We start from the raw sequence: 19,513 nt of genomic DNA on the forward strand, positions 1-19,513 counted from the left end.
GGTACAATTGCAATATTTAAGAGGCATTTGGATAGGTATATGAATAGGAAGGGTTTGGATGGATATGGGCCAGGTGCTGGCAGGTGGGACTAGATTGCGTTGGGATATCTGGTCAGCATGGACAGGCTGGACCGAAGTGTCTGTTTCCATGCTGTACATCTCTATAACTCTATGACTATGACTAAGTCTGGAGAAGTGAACTACTGTGAGTTGCTCACACTGGGGAGCTGGTGCAAACAGAATGGGATGAATGCTGTCCTTCTGCATTGGAAATATATTGTGAAATTTAACAAGAGACTCCTGTTCTTAGCATTAGGATATCGGTGTGCTGCCCATATATACAGCAGTGCTAGCATATAAATGCACATCTTCATAGCAGTTATCAATAATAAATAAGATTTTCCGATCATCAATCTTGATAGATTTCTTTGTGATACTCAACTCTTTTCATCTTGACCTCCTTGAGCAACCACAATGTCACAAGACCCATCAACGTTTATGAATTATGTGGCCCTGTGACTGATCAGGAAGAGATTGAGTTCATCCCTGTCAAAGAGCCAGACTTTTATTTACGGTAAATCACTATTTCATTTGGCATCATTTTTTCAACAAGTGTAATACTCAGTCCATTAGGTTTTCACTTCCACTGGATATATGATGGGGAAGAGACTATGTTCCTGTATAAGCTTGTAGTTATGTAGCTTTGTACAATGTCTGCAGGATATGCCAAAGTGCTTATTTAATGAACTATAGTTCAGTTGCTGCTATTATGTTAGTAAGTGCGCAGCTCAGTGAATGAATGACTAACCATCCTTGCCTTTGAACATGTTTAACAATGAATGAAGATTAGTCAGGACTTTTCCCTGAAGAATGTAGAAAGCTTGGCAATTGACCATTTGTGTCAGCTATGGCTCAGTGGTAACACAATCTCCACCAAATCACAGTGTTCTGAGTTCAAGTTCCACTCCAAGACTTAGAACCAGAGAGTCATAGAGATGTACAGCACGGAAACAGACCCTTCAGTCCAACTTGTCCATGCCGAACAGATATCCTAACCTAATCTAGTCCCATTTGCCAGCACTTGGCACATATCCCTCTTCCTATTCATGTACCCATCTAGATGCCTTTTAAATGCTGTTAATGTACCACTCTCCACCACTTCCTCTGGCAACTCATTCCATACATGCACCATCCTCTGTGTGAAAATGTCGCCCCTTAGGTCCCTTTTATATTTTTACCCTCTCACCCTAAACCTATGCCCTCTAGTTCTAGACTCCCACATCCCAGGGAAAAGACTTTCTCTATTTATCCTATCCATGCCCCTCATGATTTGATAAACCTGAGGCTCCAGGGAAAACAGCCCCAATTCAGTATGGTGAAAGGGGGTTGTCAGAAGCATTACTTTTCAGATGAGAGGTGAAACCGACTCTCTAACAACTTGTTTAGGGTATGTGTAAAGGATCGACTAGGAGAAAGTGAGGACTGCAGATGCTGGAGACCAGAGTTGAAAAATGTGGTGCTGGAAAAACACAGCAGGCCAGGCAGCATCCAAGGAACAGGAGAATCGACGTTTTGCAAGAGGGCGGTGCTGAATCCAGGGGTTGGGACTGAGATAAGGTGGGGGGAGGGGAAATGAGGTAGCTGGAGAAATCTACATTCATCCCGTGTGGTTGAGGGTTCCTAGGCGGAAGATGAGGTGCTCTTCCTCCAGGCATCATGTGGTCAGTTGTCTGGTGATGGAGGAGGCCAAGAACCTGCATGTCCTTGGTGGAGTGGGAGGGGGAGTTAAAGTGTTCAGCCATGGGGCGGAAAGGATCCCATCTTCATTGCTCCCAGTGCCTCAATTAATATTTACCTTCATCACAGAAAAATACATTTTGTCATTATCCTTCTGCTCCTGATTAGATTAGCTTACTTACAGTGTGGAAACAGGTCCATCGGCTCAACAAGTCCACACCGACCCTCTGAAGAGCAACCCACCCAGACCCATTCCCCTGTCCAGTTTAGAATTGTATCCTTATGTACCTTTGCCTTTCCTCAATCTTCTTGGCAAAATATATCATATTATGTTTCCAAGAGAAGTCCTATCAAAGCCCACGCCACTCGCAATGCAGGAATTCCTCATTGATACGTTGGCCTGGATAACAGAGCATAGGCATAAGTCAGTCCTTGTCTGATTAGCGGGATATGCTGAGTGGTATACCAGAAGGGTCTGTGCTGGGGCCTCAAATTTAGCAGTCTACAAAAAATAGAACAACACAGGAACAAGCCCTTTAGTTCACAAGACTATGCTATTACACTTCCTAAAGTTAAAAGCTTTGCCTCCATGTGGTCCATATCTCTCTCTCTATTCCCTGCCTGTTCATGTGTCTAACAAGATGCCTCTTACATACTGCCATTGTGTCTGCCTCCACTACCTTCCCTGGCAGCACATTCAAGATCCCATCCCATCTGTCTGTGTGAAAAAACTGCCTCTCACATCTCCTTTAAGCTTACTAAAAGCCGAAAGAACCGCAGGTACAAAACCTAAACTTGCTGGAAAAGCTCAGCAGGTCTGGCAGCATCTGTGAAAAGGAATCAGAGTTAACATTTCGGGTTTATTTTGAAGAATGGTCACCAGACCCGAAATGTTAACTTTGATTTCTCTTCACAGATGCTGCCAGACCTGCTGAGCTTTTCCAGCAACTTCAGTTTTTGCTGCTCCATTAAACTTACTTTTTTTTATCTGAAACTAATGCTCCTTAGTAACTGACATTTCTACCCTCGGACAAGGACTCCAACTAACCATTCTATTTATGCCTCTCATAATTTTGGAAGCATCTACCAGTTTACCCCTCATCCTGTGACATTCAAGTGAAAACAAATGAAGATTGTCCAATTATTCCTTACAGTTAATACCCTTCAAACCAGGAAACATTGTGGTAAACCATTTCTGTGCCCTGACCAAAGCCTCCACATATCCTTCTTGCAATGTGGTGACCAGAACTGTCACAACTGATCACAAATGTGGCCCAACTAAAGTGCATGACCCAACATGACTTGCCAGTTTTTATACTGTGTTACCCAGCTGATGAAGGCAAGCATGCCTTCTTGACCACCTTATCCACTTGTGATGCCACTTTTAGGGTACTGTATGCTTAGATCCCTCTATATGCTGATGAACCTAAAGGTTCTGCCATTTACTGTATACTTCCCTCCTGCATCAGATCTTCCAAAATGTATCATATCAAATTTTTGCTGAAGTTGCTGGAAAAGCACAGCAGGTCAGGCAGCATCCTGAAGAAGGACTTATGCTCGAAACGTCGATTCTCCTGCCCCTTGGACACTGCCTGACCTGCTGCGCTTTTCCAGCAATGCATTTTTCAGCTCTGATCTCCAGCATCTGCAGGCCTCACTTTCTCCATATCAAATTTCTCCAGATTAAACTCCACTTGCATTTCTCCATCCAAGTCTCTAGTCTATCCACATCCTGCTGTGTCCTCTGGCAATCTCCTCATTATCCACAGCTACCCAATCATAGAGTTAGAATCATAGAATCCCTACAGTGTGGAAACAAGCTATTTGGCCCAACAAGTCCACACTGATCTTCTGAAGAGTAACCCACCCAGACCCATTCCCCTACCCTATTTTTGCCCTAACTAATGCACCTAACCTTCACATCCCTGAATACTATGGACAATTTAGTATGGCCAATTCCCATAATATGCACGCAGATGTGGTGAGAATGTGCAAACTCTACACAGTCGCCTGAGACTAGAATCGAACTTGGGTCTCTGGCACTGTGAGGCAGCAGTGCAAACCATTAAGCCACTGTGCTTTGTGTCAGCTGCAAACTTACTAATCAGACCACCTACAATTTCCTCCAAATCATTGCTTTTTATTACAAACAACAGGGATCCCAGCACTGATCCCCGTGAAACACCACTGGTCACAGATCACCAGTCTGAAAAACACCCTTCTACTATTACTCCTTTATGTCTATGACTGAGAAAGCTCTGTATAATCCTATTAGCTCAACATTGGTCCCTTGTGATGTCACCTACCATGCGGAAACTTGACAAAGGCCGTGCTAAAGTCCATATAGACAACATCTACTGCCCTGCCCTCAATTATATCTGCCACCTCCTCAAAAAACTCAATTAAGTTTATGAGACATGGCCTTCCTTGCACATGACCATGCTGTCTATCCAAATATCAGTCAATCCTATCCCTTAGAGTCTTCTCCAATAATTTCCCTACACTGACACTAGTCTCACCAGGCTGTAGTTTCCTGGAATATCCCGGTTGACAAAGGAACGAGTTTAGCTGTTCTCTAATCCTCTGAGACCTCTCCTGTGATTAAAGAGGACACAAAGATTTCGTACAAGGTCCCAGTTGGTCTTGGGCAACTGGCTTGTGATACCAATAGTGGGTCAAGGTTACCGTGAAGGACTCTCCTTTGCAACCTCTCCCCTCACCTGAGGGGTGATGATCCTCAGGTAAAACCTCCACAATAAAGCAGCTTTGTGGTGACTTTACATTTTGATATATTCATTTAGAAATTTGATAACTTTAATTAATTTAGACTCCCAGTTTGGAGTGACCCATTTCAGTATATTCTTTTGGGAACTCTGACATGGACTTCAGCATTTTATTAACTAGATTAATTGTAAACCATATATTATCTGATCAGTGGATAAGCAGCTCGGTATTGCCTAGGTACTGCCAAATCAGTCCTCTGCAGAAAACAGCTATCCATCTCACTGTTCACTTTATGCAGTTTTAGCCAGTTGCTTGTTCATTCAAATCCTATTCCAGGAATTTCAACACAAAATCTATGTTGATATTTTCAATGCTGTACTGAGGCATAGAAGTATTTTAAATGACATGCTAAGCACAATTTCTACCAACCTTTTTACAATGTGTTATTTTCAAGGCAACTATATACTTATCTCCCATTTCTTGGCCAATATTTATCCTGAAAAATGTGTTGCTGGAAAAGTGCAGCAGGTCAGGCAGCATCCAAGGAGCAGGAGAATCGACGTTTCGGGCATAAGCCCTTCTTCAGAAGGGCTTATGCCTGAAACGTTGATTCTCCTGCTCCTTGGATGCTGCCTGACCTGCTGCACTTTTCCAGCAACACATTTTTCAGCTCTGATCTCCAGCATCTGCAGTCCTCACTTTCTCCCAATATTTATCCTGGTGCAGCATCACCAGCATGCATGATCTGGCCATTATGACATTGCTAGTCATAGAACCTTGGCCCTGCACAATTTGATTGCTATATTTCCTACCACAGTTAAAGCAAGAAAAGCCCAGTATTGGTTTTACTGCAGTTTGGGAAGCTTCCAAAATCTTGCATGGTGCGATATAAATTCAAGGCATTCAATGTCAAAATTGGTCTGAAATTTCCAGACTTGTGCTCATACCCATTTCTGCCAAAGCACTGACTAAATTGTCAGATTAGCCCGTCACTCATTTTATTTTGTTGTTTGTAAAATCCTGATGCATAAGAAATGGCTACACTTCAAAAAATACATTTTAGTGTAAGTGTTTGAGATGATTCTTAAGCAATACAATAAACTGCTAAATATAAATAACTCCTTCATTTCACAATAGCAAGGGGATTGCTTTCCATATTTGCCTCCATAAATGACACTCTGCAAAAGGATGTGCTTCTACTTTAATCTATATTCCAATGTTTTGGATGTTGCATGTGTGAAACATTTCAGTACATATATTGTAGCATGCTGGATGCTCGGTAATGAAGATTTTTGCTTTGTGGAGGTATGAGAGAAGCTGTGGTCTTTCCCCCTTGAATGGAGGTTTGTACTGATTCACTAAAAGTGCAAGGAAATTATGAGGGTTTCCAGAAAAGAAATCAAGTTTCAATTGGCGGGTGAGTCGACAAACAAACAACACAGTTTTTAGCATAATTGATAAAAGAACCAGAGGGGAACATAGCAACAGACACGTAGCAAAATAAGAACAGGAACAGACTAATCAGACCATCGAGACTTCTCAGCTATTCAATATGATCATGACTGAACCTCTATCTCATCTCTCAGCTCTTATTCTCTTTCTCCATACCTTTGACATCTTCACCCTCTGGAAGTGTATCCACAGAAACCCTACAGTATGGAAGTAGATCACTTGGACCACCGATTTCATACCACCCCCTGGACAGCATCCCACCCAGAGCTACCCACCCCACTCAGAAACCCCTGCATTTCCCATGGCTAATCCACCTAGCCTGCACATTCCTGGATACTCTGGTCAATTTTGAATAGTCAATCCATCCAACCTGCACATCTTTGAACTGTGGGAGAAAACCAGGGCATCCAGAGGAAGCCCATGCAGACACAAGTATGTGCAGATTCCACACACACTGTCGCCCAAATGTAAAATTGAATTCAGGTCCCTGGCACTGTGTAGTAGCAGGGCTAACAGCTGAGCCACTGTGCTGCCCGTTTATTCTTGAATATATTCTGTGACTTTCAACATATTGAACCCCATGCATCCATGACAAAACATCATCCAACCATCATGATGACACACCTTAGGATGAAGCCACACTGCCAAATCCTGATAACTGTGTACAGGGTAGACCTCATTGGGCATAAGTTCACCAAGACAATGTCTGAATAATTAGTGACAATAAAATGACATTTTGCTTTTATGTAGCCAGCTGGTTAATATGATCTGAATCACAAACTGAAAGTATAGTGGACACTGATTCAATAGCAACTTTCTAAAGCAAATTGGTTAAATTTTGGTAAAATGCATTTTCAGGCTGACTGGGAGAGCACCGGTGAAATAAAACTGACTGGGTAGTTTTTACAGTGAGAAGTGACAGATATAATGGATCAAATGGCCTTCTTCTGGATAGTAAGGTTCTCTGATTAAATGAATGACATCTAGAAATTTGTGCCATATGCTTCCACTTACTTTATAGTCCTAATTTCTATGTAATACACATTATTATATCTGCCAGCAAGCTTGTTACAAAAATGGTCAATTCAGTCTAAAGAAAGCAGATGAGATTTAATTGATGAAAAGGTCAATTCTCCTTTATGTTCTTTTCCCATTTGAAAAGAGAAGTTCATTTCATGAATTTGTCTGTTGAGTGATATCAATTTTACCCAAATGCTGCCTCAATTTGTTATTTTTTAACACATTTGTGAGCATCACTAGCTAACCCTGCATTTTATTGCCCACCCCTAGTTGCTCTTGAGAAGGTGAGGGTGAGCTACCAACTTGAACCACTGCAGTCTACGTGGTATAGGTACATCTATAATGCCCATAGGTAGAGAAGTGCAGGATTTTGACTCAGTGACAGGGAAGGAATGGCAATATATTCCTGAGTCAGAATTGAAAGTGACTTGGAGGGAGTTACAGGTTCTGTTGTTTCCAATTATCTGTTCTCCTTGACCTTCAAGATGTTAGCGGTCATGGGTTTGGAAGGTGCTGTCCAGGGAGTCTTGGTGAATTTCTGCAGTGCATGTTGTAAATGATACACAACATTAGTGGTAGAGAGAGAAATAATCAAAAATGATAGTCAAAAATAATCTTTATTCTCAATTTATATTTATGCAGCTTCACTTTCACATGCTTGAATTATTAAAATAAACCTTTTCTGATGTCAGTGTTCAGCCACCTATATTTGTAATTTTCAGATATGCATTTCAATTTAAAATGTAATTCCTTGCTTCATTAGCCATGTTTGGTCTTTTTGCCAATGAAAGGGATTAGCTTGGCAAGCCAACAACACCACCAGGGCGTGACAGTCAGAGATTGCTTTGTGGGAAATCACAGCTCATAACCAATGATGAAAAATCCATTGTTGTGATTTCCAAGGCATTTCACTTAGGAAATACTAGTGATGATACCAGGTCTGAGGTGTTAAAACTGTCTTGAAAAGCTCAGGCTCTTTTCTCTCTTTTTCAGGAAATAAAAAACTGAATATTTTGGCATTGTTTGCTGTGAGATTGGATTCTTGGGGTTCTGGTTTGGATGTGTGAGTTTGATTGTGTTTTAGGATTTGACAATTCTGATTGACAGTACTGGGGAAGGGTCACTGGACCTGAAATATTAACTTTTATTTCCGTCCACAGATGCTGCCAGACCTGCTGAGCTTTTCCAGTAATTTCTGTTTTTGTTTTAGGATTTTAGGTTTTGCAGAAATAGCCACAATATCCATAATTCCAATAGAGAGGAAGTGACTCAAAGTTCCTAGCAAACTTTCCAGAGTGCTTAGAGAGAGAACCTTCCAAATTGAGTGATTCTGAGCTGGGAGTCACTCAAGAGAAAATATATGTATTGAACTCTAAAATAATGAAAAGTTTTTGACAGAGCTAATGTGCTAAGCTGAATTCCTAAAAAAAATGAAAGTAATTGCTTTTTCTTAGAATAGAAGTTATTATTAATCCCAGACCTGAGGATTGGGATACAGTCAGTAGGAGACAAGTGAAGTTAAGTTTCATTTCCACCAAAAAAGAAAAGAAAGGAGGATTGATGCTGTGGCAGTAGTAATGGCATTAGAAAGAAACTAAGTCAGGAACATATCAGAATTAAGAAAGAGTTATCTGTAACTCTAACAGATGAGTTGAAATTGTAATCACTTCATGCCCATCAATGTATTAAAACAAAAGAAAGTTCTGTCTCTCTTGGAAGTGAGTTGGGCTGGGTCTTGTTAGAAGCGTACTTTTTCTTGAAATTATAATAACATTTTGAAGCTATAGCAAGGAATATTGATTCCTTATGGGTCATTTCTAATGTGTGTTAAAATCTTAGAATCTGAGTTATAAACAAATAGAGGGGTCTTACCCTTTTTATCTTTATGTCTGTTGTTGTGAAATTTGCATTTAGTTTATTGTTAAATCAAAGACTGCAACTTTTAGTGAAAGGTCACTGAGTTAAAAGAAACATGATCTACCGCAGAGGGGTTCCTATTAGGTATCTAACATGTCCATTATTCACATTAACTGGACAGTTCCTGATGCCAATTGGAGCCACAAAATCATAATGATGTTCTTGAAATTATGAAAGGCTTTGGTATCAAAGACAAAGTAGGACAAGAGAGTTAAAAATGAACATTAGATAGTTACAAATAAATCCAAAAGAAGTCCAGGAGAAATACAAGTGGCAGGTTTGATGAATAATGTAGCTCCATTGAAGAGGTAGCTAAAATAAAAGTAGATGAGTAAGAAAGAAATTGAAAAGTCAGAGTGTTAGATAAATTAGGACAAAAAATTTGCAGATGAAGTGTAACGTGAGACAATATAAAACAAGCTATTTTCGTCAGATGAATAGGAATAGGCCAAGACTCTGGACTGCTGCAAAACAGAAGGATATAGGTCCTTTTGTATATGAACCACAAAAACAAACAGCATACAAATACATCTGGTAATTTGAGAGGCAAATTAATGCTGGGCTTAATTACAGGGGGGATTGTAGTATCCAAGTTTAGAATTTGTAGAGCATCCATGTAACCAGGCTAACGGTACAAATTTGACTTCTTTAATGAAGGTCATATGCAGAAATTCAGAGCATTTTCAACAGATTGATTTCTGGGATGATGGGGATTACCTCATGAAGAAAGGTTGAGCATATTGGACACAGTCGTCGACAGAGATAAAGTTAGGGTAGCACGGTGACTCAGTGGTTAGCACTGCTGCCTCCTAACACCAGGGAACCAAGTTTGATTCCACCCTTGGGTGACAGTCTGTATGGAGTTTGCATGTTCTCTCCGTGTCTGCGTGGGCTTTGTCCGGGTGCTCTGGTTTCCTCCCACGGTCCAGAAAATTGTGCAGGTTAGGTGGATTGGCCATGCTAAATTGCCCATAGTGTCCAGTAGTGTGTAGATTTGATGAATTAGCAATGGAAAATATAGGGTTATGGGGATGGGAGTGGAGATGCATCTGGATAGGATGCTCTTTGGAAGGTTCCTATAGACTTGATGAGACAAATGCCTTGCTTCCGCATGTTAGGGATTCTATGAAATACGTTTCTGATTAGTAAGGGGACTGGGGGTTCATAGAGAAGGCAGAAGAAATGGGTTGAGCAACATATCAGCCCTAATTGAATGGTGGAGCAGACTTGATGGGCCGAATGGTCTAATTTTGCTCCTATCTCGCATTTCAGTACAAAGGGTCACACATTTAAGACAGAGTTGAGGAGGAATTTCTTCTCTCAGAGACTCATTAATCTTTGGAGTTCTGTATCCCAAATAGCTCCGGACAGAGACACTGAACATATTGAATGTTGAGGAAGGTAAGTTTTTGAATTACAGAGAAGTTCATTGTTATGGGGAGCAGGTAAGAGTTTGGAGTTGAGGCCAAGGTCAGATCAACCGAGATCAGATTAAATGGCAGAGCAGGCTCATGGTTTACTGTGGCTCCAAATTGTTCCTGTTCTTAAACACCTCAGGGCAGAGGAATACAAGACTGAATACATATGAACAAGCCATTAATTCCACCCACCACTCAGTCAGAACAAATGTCTTCTGTATCTCAACTCTATTTACCTGCCATAGCTCCATCACCCTTGATGCCCTTTTCTAATAAAACCTATTGATCTAATTCTTTCATGCATTTTCAATGATCTCCCGCATCCACAGACTTTGTGGGAGTGAGTTCAAGATTTCTAACCCAAGTTTTATGAAGACAACATTTCTGATTTGATATCTGAAAGACCTGGCTGTAATGTTAAAATGATTATGTCTCGCAAAGTTGATTGAGTTTCTTAAGGACATGACCAAGAGGATAAATGAGAGCAGGTGTTGTCAGCACGGACTTTAGCAAGGCTTTCAACAAGGTTCTGCACATTAGGCTGGTTAGTAAGGTTAGATCACATGGGATCCCGGGGATCTAGCCAACTGGATACAAAATTGGCTTGAATTTAGGAGACAATGTGACAGTAACGGGTTTTTAATTGGATTGGCGAACTGTGACCAGTGGTGAACTGCAAGGATTGGTGCTGAGTCTGCTTTTGTTGGTCATTTATATCAACAATTTGGATGAGAATATAGGAACCATGAATAGTAAGTTTGTGGGTGGCACCAAAATTAGTGGTATAGTGAACACGTGAAAAAGGTTGTCTAACAGTACAACAGGATCTTGATTAGCTGGGCTGATGGGATGAGGAAGTGAGAGATGGACTTTAATTTAGATAAATGTGAGGTGTTGTATTTTAGTAAGACAAACCAGGGCAGGACTTACACAGTTAATTGTAGGCCCTGGAAAGTGTTGTCAAACAGAGGAACCCAAAGGATTCATGCCCATTGTTCCTTGAAAGTGATGTCACAGATAGACAGGATGGTGAAGAAGGCATTTTGCACACTTGCTCTTTGATCAGAACGTTGAGTATAGGAATTGAGACATCATATAGCGGCTGTACAGGACATTGGTGAGGCCACTTTTAGAGTACTGCGTATAATTCTGGTCACCCTGCCAAAGAAAAGATGCTATTAAACTGGAAAGGTTACAGAAAAGATTTACAAGGATGCCACTGGGACTGGAGGGTTTGAGTTATAAGGAGAGGCTGAATAGGCTGGGACATTTTTTTCCCTGGAATATCTGAAGTTGAGGGATGACCTCATTGAGGTTTATAAAAATATGAGAGGGATAAATAAAGTGAATAGCCAAGGTCTTTTATCAGAGTTGGGGAATCCAAAATTAGAAGGCATAGACTAAGGTGAGAGGGGAAAGATTTAAAAGGGACCTGAGGGATAACATTTTCACACAGAGGGTGGTTCATGTATGGAATGAACTGCCAGAGGAAGTGTTAGAGGCAGGTACAATTACAGCATCTAAAAGACATTTTGGCAGGTACGTAGATGGGAAACATTCAGGCGATATGGGCCAAACACAAGCAAATGGGACTAGCTTATTTCGGAAAACCTGATTGGCATGGATGAGTTGGACTGAAAGGTCTGTTTCCGTGCTGTATGACTCTATGCTCTCTGTTCCTGCCACCAAAGGAAGTAGGACTCTGTTTGTTCTTTCTACTCAAGTTTTCAATCATTTTACCGTGTAGGAGTTTTGAGGGGGCTAAAGTGAAGAAATAGGCAATATTCAAATATAGCATAAAATTTGAAAATAGTACAATACAGAAGGACACCATTCTATTCATTTAGTTTGATTTTGGTCATTTGAAGAACAAATGGGTTTGTCTGTCTTCCGAGGTCTTTTCTCGAAATCCTGCAATTCTTTTCTCCTTCCCTTTTGAAGATTGCCATTGGATTTGTATTCAACAGCCTATCAAGCAGTGTTTTTAAAATCCATCCAACCCATGAGGAGAGGGTAAGGATTTGGTTTTGAGGCCAAGGTCAGATCAACTGAGATCAGATTAAATGGTAGAGCAGGCTCCACGTTTACTGTGGCTCCAAATTATTCCTGTTCTTAAACACCTCAGGGCAGAGAAGTGCAAGACTGAATACATATGAACAAGCCATTAATTCCACCCACCACTCAGTCAGAACAAATGTCTTCCGTATCTCAACTCTATTTACCTGCCATGGTTCAATCACCCTTGATGCCCTTTTCTGATAAAATCTATTGATCTCATTCTTTCATGCATTTTCAATGATCTCCCACATCCACAAACTTTGTGGGAGAAAGTTCAAGATTTCTAACGCAAGTTTTATGAAGACAATCTTTCTGATTTGATATCTGAAAGACCTGGCTGTAATGTTAAAATGATCATGCCCACAAACTTGATTGAGTTTTTACTTTTACTGATGTCTCTGTACTCCAGCCAATCATCTTAAACCTGTTCCCTTTGCTTATCAGCTCTTGAAAATAGTTAAATCTTATTTATTCTATCCAGATCGTCTTGAATTCACACATCACTACTGAATCACCTCTAAGTCTTCTCTGTGTGCAGGTGAATAACCCTTAGCATCTCCATAAGGACTATAGGGTTCAGGAAGGCAGCTCACCACCACCTTCTCAAGGTCAATTAGATTGTGTGATAAACACTGGCCCAGTCAGAGGCATCAATTGGCCAAGAAATGATATATACTTTATTTTAAAATCTATCCATGAAACTGCAGTCTCTCATTTCAGCAGTTGTTCTTGTGAATGTCTTGGCTTTTTTGTTGCAAGGTTTTGAAAGGTGGAGAGAGCTATATCAAGAGAAAAGGATTTAGAAAGAATATTCTGAAATGCCAAGGTAAGATTGTTGAAAGCACATGCACCAAAGTGAAAATGTGCAGATCAGTTGAAAAAAGGTCAAAATGCAGTTTCAGTAGGCTTGAGGTCACAAGCTATAACTTAAAATTAGATGGACTTGCACTGGCTACCACTGTGCAGACAGGGAGTGGCTTATGAAGTTAACTTTAGATTGAAAACAGCTTCGCGTGTTTACTGGCTGAATACCCTGAGTGAAATTTAAAAATACTGAGACAACATTGCAGTAATTTGAACCAGCAGTTTCTAAGATGTCTGAATATTTGCATCACTATACATGACAGATTGGAAAGGAATCCATCTGTGATCATAAGAACAAGGAGAGTAGATAATTCCATTTGATACGATCCTGGCTGATCTCATCTCAGCCTCAACTCCAGTTCCCCACCCGCTCTGTATATCCCTTCAACCATTACAAATTAAAATTCTGTCCATCTTCTCCTTAAATTTACTCAATGTTGCAGCATTCACTCAACAGGTTAATGATCCCTTGAGAGAAGAAATTTATCCTCGTCTCTATTTTAATTCTGCTATCCCATATCCTAAGACCATGGTCTCTTCATGACAGATTGGAAAGGAATCCATCTGTGATCATAAGAACAAGGAGAGGAGTAGATAATTCCATTTGATACGATCCTGGCTGATCTCATCTCAGCCTCAACGCCAGTTCCCCACCCGCTCTGTATATCCCTTCAACCATTACAAATTAAAATTCTGTCCATCTTCACCTTAAATTTACTCAATGTTGCAGCATTCACTCAACAGATTAATGATCCCTTGAGAGAAGAAATTTATCCTCGTCTCTATTTTAATTCTGCTATCCCATATCCTAAGACCATGGTCTCTTGTTCTAAATTGCCCCATATGAGGAAACATCCTTTCTATCTCTACTTTGTAAATCCCCTTTAGTATCTTATAAAGCTCAATTAGGTAGAAATGGAATGAAGTATATGAATGAGCCACATCTCGTGAGCCAGTTGAAGCCATCTCGACTCAATTGGATGGCAACATGCATTAGACATAATCATTTCAGACAAAGAACTCTCACTGAGGGACAAATTCACCCAGCCGCAAGATAATCAAGTTGAAATAATGCATTTTGAATCTATCAGTAATGACAATGTTTGGATCACTAGACAATTGCTCAGAGTGGATCATGTGCCAGACCAATGACTTTTATTTTGAGTTATTGGAAACTTTTCTCTGGATCATACGGAAGCAGTAAGGATGCTGAAGTGACAAGACCCCCGTGTAGGTCTCCATCTCTCTGCCCGTTCAACATACAAGTTTATTGGAAGGATGTAGTGAAACCTGAAAGGATTCAGAAAAGATTCACAAGGATGTTGCCAGGGTCGGAGGGTTTGAGCTATAGGGAGAGGCTGAATAGGCTGGGGCTGTTTTCCCTGGAGCATCAGAGGCTTGATATAAAAGAGGTTTATAAAATCGTGAGGGGCATGGATAGGATAAATAGACAAAGTCTTTTCCCTGGGGTGGGGGGGTCCAGAACTAGAGGGCATAAGTTTTGGGTGAGAGGGGAAGATATAAAAGGAACCTAAGGGGCAATGTTTTCACACAGAAGTTGGTGTGTGTGTGGAATGAACTGCCAAAGGAAGTGTTGGAGGCTGGTACAATTGCAGCATTTAAAAAGCATCTGGATGGGTATATGAATAGGAAGGGTTTAGAGGGATATGGGCCAAGTACTGGCAGGTGGAAGTAGATTACGTTGGGATATCTGGTCGGCATGGATGAGTTGGACTGTAGGGTCTGTTTCCATGCTGTACATCTCTATGAATGAATGACTCTGTCTGTTGTTTGATTAGCCACATGACACGGGCAGAGATTCTCAAAGGGATCAACCTGACAGCTACAATTTTCAGAAGGAAGTATCAAAGGACTGTCAATAACTTTAAAATGTTTCAATGTTGAATCGTGAGATACTGTCGCCTGCTGAGCCTGAATCCACCCACATTATCAGCCTATGAAATCTGGATAACTTTAATCTCTCTTAGACTTTAACATTAGGCATTTAACATTAGACATTTAATCTGATCCTGATTGCATGTAAACATTGGATTGCTCATACTATTTAACTTATACTGGATCAAGTACAATAGATTCTATCTTCTTTTAAAAGAAATTAAGGTCTATTTGCATTGTTTACAGTGGCAGCATATGAACAGTTAAATAGTTACTGAATTGGCAAGTATGCCCTTTGATTAGAAATCCTGTTGTGGACACCTAAGCAGAAAAAGTGGGGAGACATTTCACTTCTCCTCACCTGATTATAACATAAGTGTTATAAGATTGAAATTGATGCTTTAAAAAAAAAGAGAATGAATGTTCAAGTGATTAAAGGGGCGAGGTGTTACAGGATTTGATTTGATTTTGACTTGATTTATTGTAGTGACATGTACTTCAGTACAGTGAAAAGTTTTGTTTTGTGAGTAGTACAGGCAGATCATAGCAAACAAGGACATTACAGAACACGGGGAGGTTAGACAGAGCGAGGCATATAAGGTTATGGCTGCACAGAAGGTGCACAAAACAAGATCAACATTATTTGAAGTTAGAGAGGTCCATTCAGCAGTCTAATAACAGCAGGGAAGAAGCTGCTCTTGAACCTGTTGGTGCGTGTGTTCAAGCTTCTGTATCTTCTCCCTGACGGAAGAGGTTGGAAGAGAGCATCATTGGGGTGGGAGGGGTCTTTGAAGAAGTTAGCACGTCATCATAAAATAAGATCAATTCATTTCAATGTTAGAGGGTAAAGGTCAAGCTGTCAGGGAGGACAGTGTATAGCAAGCTGAATAGCCTTACATGGGAATTCAGTGATTTTAGTGATGGTCAAGATGGTGTTTTACGAATTAGATTTGTGAGGGAAGCATAACACCGATAAGATGTAATGTGGATCAGTTATGCATTAAAATGTTATAAGTACATAAAAATACAGGAGAAAAGATTTTCAAAGTTAGAAACTGAGTGATCAAAGCTATCATGAATGATTGAGCAGGCTGGTACTCTTTAAAGTAGTCCCTGCAGAGATTTTTGAAGTGATAAGTATATTGGACAATGTAGCTATGGACAGAATGCTTCCACCTGTGGAAGAATTCAAAACAAAGGGGTCAAAAAAGCAAGGTCATAACTAACGGGAATTATCTAAGAATGGTTCGTGTGGAATTTGCCATTACAGGAAGTGATTGAGGCAAAATAGCTTAGACACTTTCAAAAGGAAACTAATCAGGTCACGCTGAGAAAAGGGAACAGGAGGGTAGGCTGAGAGGACTGGAATATGGAAGTAAAGGTGTGTGCTTTCCATGTCACATTTCACAGAGAATACAGGCTTCTTCAGTACAGAAAAAAATGAACATATTTTGAGGATTTCATCACACAGTGAATTCTAGATTGTAATAATTCACTCTGTAAAGACAATACTTTTCTCCCTTATTTTTGCATGAAGTCAATCACTCACTTTAACCTTTTGGAAATGACCTATCTTTTTGTGTCAACTTCAATTCAGGTTTCACGTGCTCAGGTAGTTCAAGATTGATGTGAAATCTTGAAGGTCTCCTGTGATGTGTTTAATAGCACTTTCCATTCAAATTAACCATAAGAGCAAGAGACCATAAAAAACAGGAGTAGGCCATTCAGCCCCTTGAGCCTGCTCCATTATTTAATGGGATGATGGCTGATCCGACATTCCTCATGACAGCATTCCTGTGTTTTCTCCATAACCCTTGATTCCCCTACAGATTATCAATCTCAACTTTCAGCACTCAAGGATATATATCGGGTCATGATCATTTCTTTACATGTTTTCTCAGAAAGCAGGCTTTGCAGGCATGACCAACATTGATTTTCTATGACTAATTGCTCTCAAGAAGGTGATGATAGGTTCCCTTCTTGAACTGTCACAGTCCAGTTGTCAGGTATGTACATCAGGGATTCTGACTCAATGACGTTGTTGGAACTGCCAAGAGATTTCCAAGTTGTGAGGATCTCAAAATGTATCCAAGTCAGGACAGAGTTAACATCTTCCCATGTGTCTTTTTGAAACAGAACAATTTCATCTGCAAACTGAACTTAATGAGAAGAAACATGACAAATACAGAATCACAAGCATTACAGCAAATGAACCATTACCAACTATATATAGCAGCTTATAGATGCATGCTCTGCACTATCTGTTTGAAACATTTTGGATGGGAAAACAGAATAAGATACCAAACACATAACAACCCCGAAGTTAAAAGGGGTGATTGGTTTTGAAATTAATTGTTGGGGTCAAGTGTGTGAGAAAATCTACAACAAAAATCTTAAGGTTAAGGCACTGAGGAGAGGAGTTAGGAAGCACTTCTTTATGCAAAGCATTATGGCATCCTCTCTGACATAAAGTAGTAAATGTTAACTCAATCCAGCTTTCTACATTTAAGACCATTACTAACCACAGGTATTTGATTAGGCCACTTTTGGAATACTGCATTCAATTCTGGTCTCCCTGCTCTAGGAAGCTTGTTGTGAAACTTGAAAGAGTTACAAGGATGTTGCCAGGGTTGGAGGGTTTGAGCTATAGAGAGAGGCTGAATAGGCTGGGGCTGTTTTCCCTGGAGCATCATAGGCTGAGGATGTTTATAAAATCATGAGGGACATGGACAGGGTGAAAAGCCAAGGTCTTTTCCCCAGGGTAGGGGAGTCCAAAACTAGAGGGCACGAATTTAAAGTGAGAGGGGAAAGATTTAAAAGGGACCTACGGGGTAAATTGTTCATGCAGAGAGTGGTGTGTGTATGGAAAGAGTTGCCAGAGGAAGTAGTGGAGGCAGGTTTGATTACAATTGCAATTAAAACGCATCTGGATGGTACATGAACATAAAGTATTTGGAGAGCTATAGACCAAATGCTGGGTAATGGGACTAGATTAATTTAGGATATATGGTCGGCATGGATGAGTTGGACTGAAGGGTCTGTTTCCATGCTGTACAGCTTTATGACTCTGATTGTATATGGAGAAAAGATAGAATAATGATATAGATCAGCCATGATCTTACCAAATCAAACAGCAGGCTTAAGAGATAATATTGCACAAATGCCCAGCAGAAGAGCTGATTTAGAATAAGTCCCAACTGAATGAATTGTAGATGGTTCTCCCACCAATGACATAACTTTCAGCTCATAAGGAGGAAATAACCAATGAGGGACTCAAGGATTATGGAGGGTAAACAGGTAAGTGAGAAAAACCATGATCTTATTGAATGGTGAAGCTGGCTGAAGGGGCCAAATAACCTGCTCCCCATTCTTGTGGAACGGGATGCAGAAATACAGAGGGAAAGGAGGGGAGAAGGAGGAGAGAGAAATTGTGACAATAAAGAGAAGAATGGGATATGGAACAACTCAAGGAACACTCTCAGCAAGTGGGAACACTTTGGAGACATCATTAGGCAAGTTGTAGTTAGTGGAGGGAAGCAGGATTTCTCCCATTTCTGCATCACCAATCTCCCATTTTGTCTCACTGCTAGCAATTCCACATCTTCTGCATCCAGGAAGGATAAAGCTGGAGCTTCGTGTCAAAAAGGTAAAACTCATTAAAAAAAAAACCCTCAGACTTTATTTTAAACTTGTAGATGTTTAGCTCGAGCTGAACAGCCATGTAAACAAGAACAATGTGATACTGCTTAGAACCAATATGTAGAGTTAAGATTAGATTTTATGGTCACACGTACTCAAGTGCAGGAATAAAAGTACAGTGAAAACTGTTTAAAATCGCCAGTCCCTGGTGCCCTCTTGGTTACAAAACTGGAATCTTAAAAAAAGAACAACAGAATATTTTTTAAGAAAGCTAAAAGGTAAGAAAATGTGTTGAATTTTAAGAAAGGAACAGCAGATTTTTTTAGGAAGCCAAAAGGTAAGAAAACATCCAGGATTTTTACAAAAAGCAACGGAATTTTTTGTTTAGGAAGCTAGATCTTAAAGTCTTGTCTTGATAAAGGTGTTTGGAATGCTCCAACATTGATTCAGGCACACGGATCTAATTGTGGCCTGGAGCCTAGGTCAGCCTGCATGTCTTGCATTGGTCACCAGGAAGAGGCATGTTCTGGTTGCCGCTGATGATGTTGCCTCGGATTGCTGCATAGAGTTGCTGCCTGCTGAGGATGATGCACTCAATCACTAGGGTGGCCAGGAGGCCTGCTTTTGCTGCCTCCAATCACCAAGAGGAGCTCGGGTTGGCCTCGGACTCCTCCTCTACCTCCAACTGCTTGGTGGCTGGTACCATTCTGCGCACACCCTGCTCTTGCTGCTGTGCTGATGCAGCCAAATCACTGCAAATGGCTTTAAAAAAAAAGAAAATGAATAAA

The sequence above is a fragment of the Chiloscyllium plagiosum genome, chromosome 13, assembly GCF_004010195.1.
Source record: "Chiloscyllium plagiosum isolate BGI_BamShark_2017 chromosome 13, ASM401019v2, whole genome shotgun sequence".
NCBI lineage: Eukaryota > Metazoa > Chordata > Chondrichthyes > Orectolobiformes > Hemiscylliidae > Chiloscyllium > Chiloscyllium plagiosum.